Source organism: Astatotilapia calliptera, chromosome 23 (genome assembly GCF_964374335.1).
Source record: "Astatotilapia calliptera chromosome 23, fAstCal68.1, whole genome shotgun sequence".
Taxonomy (NCBI): Eukaryota; Metazoa; Chordata; class Actinopteri; order Cichliformes; family Cichlidae; genus Astatotilapia; species Astatotilapia calliptera.
In genome coordinates, this window is record NC_137443.1 from 42065825 (window position 1) to 42071828 (window position 6004).

The 6004-nt window shown below is 41.8% G+C and overlaps 1 long non-coding RNA gene across 1 annotated transcript; it reads left to right on the forward strand.

Moving 5' to 3' along the window:
• The first annotated feature begins 1145 nt into the window (after positions 1-1145).
• On the forward strand, positions 1146-5497 carry LOC145424290 (uncharacterized). Its single transcript, XR_013905316.1, has 2 exons — positions 1146-1527; positions 3472-5497. It is a non-coding gene; the product is annotated as an uncharacterized LOC145424290 (long non-coding RNA).
• Positions 5498-6004: the final 507 nt, after the last annotated feature.

Genomic DNA, 6004 nt, shown 5'->3' on the forward strand with positions numbered 1-6004 from the left:
CATATGGAGTGCCAAGCATAATCTCAGGTGCACAATAACCAATTGTCCCCACACAGTCACCAGGAATCACTGCAGAGGTGTTACATGCGATGCCAAAGTCTATAAGTTTGACTCTGACTTGAGACTCACTGCGGTTCACAACCATGATGTTGACAGGTTTGAGGTCAGCATGCACTATTCCCACAGAACCCAGGTGGAATAGAGCATTTGCAAGCTGATTCAAAATTGGCCTGATTTCTCTCATTGGGAGACCTTGGTTATTCCGATCCCCTATGTAGTCTGACAGGCTTTGGTCGAGGAGTTCAAAATTCAAGCAAATGCGCTGTCCATCGAGGAAATAGCCGTTCCATTCCACAATGTTGCACCTGTCTGGATCCAAGCGTCGTAGCTGCTCCAGGATGAAAATTTCCAGTTTTGCCTGGAGCAGAATTTCAGGGTCGCTCTTGTTGACTTTAACAGCAACAGTTTTGTTGTTTTTTGTATCGCGACATCTGGTTACAACACCAAAGCTTCCTTCTCCAAGGAAAGCCTCCACCATGTGGTGATCTCCCAAAATGGTCCCTTTAGATATTCCAAGCTCATCTGAGCCGAAGGATGGGTTGGCTGACATGGTGTAATGTGTCTGTTTGCGCTGTGAATTGGTGAGAAACAAAACTGAACTTGTTTTGGTTTCTCTCGTAAATTGCTCTCAAAACTTCTCAAAAGGGTTTTAGTTGCTGCAGGTCAACGTCCGTTAAGCATAAAGTAACAGGTGAGCGCTTCTATTTATAGGTTTTGGATCAAAGCAAAGTTATGACGTCAGAAAGGATCAAAGCAAAGTTATCACGTCACAAGCGATCGAAGCGATTCTAATATGTGCGCATGCGCACATATGAGAAGCGATCGAAGCGATTCTAATATGTGCGCATGCGCACATATGAGAAGCGATGGAAGGGATTCTAATATGTGCGCATGCGCACACACGTGCTTGTTTGTGTAATATTGTTCACAGTAAACTTGACCCTAATCAATTTAATATCAGTCAATCAAAGAAAATGTTAGTTTTGGAAAATTTTAAAATGACATAACTGACAGTTAAAACATTTTTTGTTCATGTATTTGTATTTGTATTGTCTTCGGGGTTTTTTTGCATACCACGTCAAGCTTTTCTGTATATAGTCATGTCGTAGATTTCGGAGCAAACAAGAAATTGAATTGGATTTTAATATTGCAGTGCTTGGATTTCGGATTTGGTGCTTAAAACTTCTTGAAACTGTAACCGTATTTCATTCACCACAAAGAACTATCTGATTGAATAGTTTTCTTATCAGATAGAGAAATAAAACGAGTCGCAAAGTCTAAAAGCAACATTTCTCTGCCTGGGCTGTACCTCTGCACGTTAGTCTGTTTCAATGTGTGACCCCCCACCCCCTCCCTGATCAGTCGGGGGTGAGTGCGCTAATGTGCCTGGAGGCCGTTTTAATGAGTGTTTGCTGGAAAACGAAAAATACAAGAAGGATTTGTACGTTTTCACAACGGGGGAGTTGCGTAAGTACTAGTAAATAATTTTCTCGAGTGTGTACGTTACACATGTTATTTGTTTAAAATTGGTATTATTATTTTGCTAGCTAGCAAACTCGCGGGATAAAGGATTGAAGTGCACTCAGTGCGATACAATACGGTGGCGCTATTCTAACAGTTAGTTATTGCAGGGTAACTTGTAGAATATGCTGTGAATTGAACCAAGATTACACAGCAGTAGCAGTAATACGAGTTACTTCCCTCAAGTGAAAGCGTTAAACGTTAGCCCGATGCTTAACTAGCCAACGTCAGGCTTTCTGATTGAAGGCTAAAAGCGACGTTGTCACCAAGTAAACAGAATATTGATGATATTTTTGTGTATCGCTGCAGCCTTTTCAAGTATTAACCTGGTGTCTTTGGGAACAGCTTAGGGGGAAATGACGGTAATATGACTGAACCATATGGGAAGAAAGAATAGGCACTTTTTGTGCTAGCGAAGTTTCCTGGCTTTCATTCAAAATCTGTTTATCATTAAACAATTGAAACATAATGGCTTCGAGCTGACATTGAGGCCTGTGGGGCACTATCAGCCACTGAGACAGTAGACAAGTGACTATTTCACACTTTAAGGCTGCCTGTTTATTTAAGGGAGATGAACAGTACATTCTAACTGTACATAATAATATCAATGATGATAGATTAAATAAATGGGTTTTTGAAAGACGCTTGTGCATTTTTAAAGTCTAAAGTGTTGAATTGATCTGAGTATGTCATGTGTTCAAAGCCTCTCCCAGTCAGTGCTGTTCTCTATGCCTGTCTTACTCTACATGATGTTATTAGCACAAACACTTTAAAGGTGATAATTAGGTCTACAACAATAACACAGACTGCAATGTAGTTAAGCGTCTTACAGTTAGTTTTGAATGAATGAACTTAAAAAACAACACAAGCAAAGATCTGTCTCCTCCTGTTTTTTGTGTCACATAAGAAAGAAGCATCAATATCTGATGAGAAGACTTATTCATTTGGCCTTTCACGTGGTCTTACTCAGGTGATGCGAAGTGAAATATGCATCCTTTTTATGGTAATGTGCTGGAAAATGTTGAAAATGGACATTAAACGTGCTTACAAAGTGCTTGAATTTGACCCTGAAAGGTGTATGAAGCCAGAAAAAGTCACACTTGGAGTAAAAACCTCTCATAGCAAGTTAATCATATTCAATTGATTTGATGCTTTCAGCACAAAATTTAGCCACACAGTCAGGACAGCGTCTGATTTACCTTCATCGGTAAACGTGTTTATGCAGTACATAGTAACAGTGTGGCTGAGTCCTCTGGTTCAAATCAGTTCCAGTACATTTGGAGATGTAAGTCTTAACCTTTCACATGCATCGGGAAGGAAAAAACATTTAATCTTCACAGTACTGCCGAAGTGCAGCGATACATTGTGAAGTGAACATTTGCATTTGTCATACAGTACCGAGCAAAAGTCTTGAACCACCCCCTTATTTTTTCGTGTTTTGCCAGGTCAGTCTGTGTTAACGGTGTTATTAACTGCATTCTTCAACTAAAGAAGTGAGAACAAATGATGTGGGCTTTTGTTTTTTTGCAATAGGCTGCAAGTAAATGTGTACAGATACAATTTAAAATTGGTTCTTTGTTAAGTTTTGTGGTCCTTTCCGTGACTTAGGTGTCTGTTTATGTTTGAATGTTTCAGAGATTAGTGTGAAGGGTCTTAACAGACAAAAAGTGGTCAAATACAAGCCCTGGATTAAAAATCAGAAACACTTTAAAAAGCCTGGAGAGCTATTCCTTAATACCACTTTAAAGATTACAGGGAAGTCCGGATCCCTGGAAGCAAATGAGGGCTGGCTCAAGACTTTTGCACAGTGCTGTACATGTCATGTTCCCTGTTTTATAGCTCAGCTCAAACTGACACGTTCTCACTAACTGCTTCTCATTTTCTCCACAGTAAACTTTGACCACTTCCAGATACTGCGGGCCATCGGGAAAGGAAGCTTTGGAAAGGTAATGCAGCCTCCATTTTTCACGCCACTTGTATATTGTTTGCCCTTAATTACCCACCACGGTCGTCATCTCTAAAGAATCAGTGCAAGCGAAGCGAAATGTGCTGGGATTACACTTTAGTTCTCGTGTGCTGCTGTTATTTAATAACAGTTATAAATGCAGCTGATGTAATTATTTCTATAAAGTCAGTTAGAGGAGAGCCGATTTCTATTTCATCTCACTCAATCTAGGTGGGAATTTTGACCCCACGTCTCAATTTAATTACACAGCAGCAAAATTCTGCGGCTCTATTTGTCATCGCGCTCAACGGTTGGGCTGAAGGCAGGAGGAGAACTTAGTGTGTGTGTGATACACAATTGGGGCTGCAGAGATTGGAATAGTTTACCTTCATTTGAAATATCACTGCCCTGTGCACATTGTTGGCTTTAAAATTCAAACTTAAAGAGTTTGTAAGTAAACTGGCTGAGATGAGACAGACGATGCACCGGGTCCTCGTCTGAGTGCGGCCCGATGTCCATGTTGTCATTTATGAGCAACACGAATGCCACAACAAAGGAAGACGTCGCAGCGATGATGTATCTGTGGCTTTTTGTCACACTTGGAAACCACGGTGTTGTGCAGCTATTTGCCTTGTTGCAGGGTTTTAAAAAAACTGCAGTTTTGATTTTAGTGAAAGACAAAAGCCAATCCGTGGCCTGCAGTCTGACGATGTCACATTTCCTGACTGCTTGGAACCCCGACTAAGTCGTCCTGTAGCCCACATCATAATGTTTCCATCTCTCTGCTTGACTGCAGGGATGCTATTTTTTGCATCACACTCCTATTTCAAAAGGTCAGTTAAAGCCACATAATTGGAATTTCGTTTCATCTCCCCACAGCACTTTCTCCAAAGTCTTCCCTGAATCATTTAGATGTTCACTGGCACTTGAGATGGGCCTATACATGTTTCTCCTTGAACAGGTAGCTACCCTATGTTAGCCTAGCTTTCTATCACTGATGCTCTGTGTGTATGCTGCTGCCTCTCGTCTCGTGTTACTTAAAAAATTAACCCCACAGCTTCAATAACCGTATCTAAAAATCTCTCAGTGAAAGTTACGGTTGAAGGTTTGGAAACATTTTGGGGTAGCCAGTGTTAAATAGAGACAGTGCCACATTCTTTATCTAGTCATTGTAATGAAAGAAGCACATTAAAAACTATATGAGAGTTTGCTTTTAACAAGCATGTAATGACTCTACTTAAAAACTGAAAGTAGCATTTTGTGGATGTTTTCCCTGCTGCCCGATCCCATCAGTCTCTTAAAGCATCATTTTTTATGCGCCCTGGTGTGACAGAGGTTTCATGGCGCTACAGGTTACCTGAGCACATCAGGTATATTACGGTTGAAAACGAGTGCCCGGCCTTCCAGTGGGTGTTCGACCCCTCGTGCACAGCTCAGGAGTCTAAACGACCCAGCAGTTATGGACATGTGTGTTTTTGGTGTGCTGTCCCTCCTTCTCCCTGCTTGCAGGTATATCTGTGTGTGTGTGTGTGTGTGTGTGTGTGTGGATGCCGGCGTTTCTGAGAGCACCTGTTTACAGGCACCTTCAGGCCTGGTGGGTGTGGCCCTGCCAGGTGGTTGGCCACACCTGAAGACCATCACACAGCTGATCAAGCCTTGTCGGAGGAGCTACTTAAGAATGCGGTGGCGCTCTCTCTGACGCTGGATCATTGCGTGACTTCACGTTAGTCTCTCGGCCAGTCAGTACGGATAGTCTGCCGCATTGTATGTGTCTTACGGCTGCCTGTTTGTTATCTCCCCAGGAGAAGCGTGGAGACGAGAGGGCAGCGAGCACGGGGTGCTCAGACACTGAGGAGCGGAGACAAGGAACACTAGCACTGGGAAGAGGACATTTCACGGGAGTCGGGAACGCACTGCGGATTTATTGTTATTTTCCATTCACTGTAAATAAACGCACTGCTTGCATTCAGAGCTCCGTGCCTGGCTCCTCCTTCCTCACATCCCCACGGTTGACGCTGGACAACCGTGACAAATAGCTGTTCTTAGATTCATTATTAGTTCAACATTGACAAATAGTAGTTGACTAATATCAGGAGCCAAAAAGAAAACAAAAAACAAACTAAATAAATATTTCAGACGCTGAAAATAAATTATTACGGTCGTTTAAATTTGCTGTCAGCAAGTTAGGTCTAATACATGTAGTCAATCTAATGAATCAATATTACATGTAAAAAGTACAGAACTGAAAATGAAACTAAAATATAACGGTAAATGAACTGGTTCTTGTATAAAACCTTTCTACTCTCTACAACTTGCCTCATTCATGCACTCACTTTTTTCTATGCTTTTTCTCTGTAAGTGCTTTCTATCTAACATTAATACGCATTCATCCTCCCGATGGATGCATCGGAGAGCAACTTGGGGTTAGCATCTTGCCCAAGGATATTTGGCATGCAGGCTGGAGCAGAGGGGCATTGA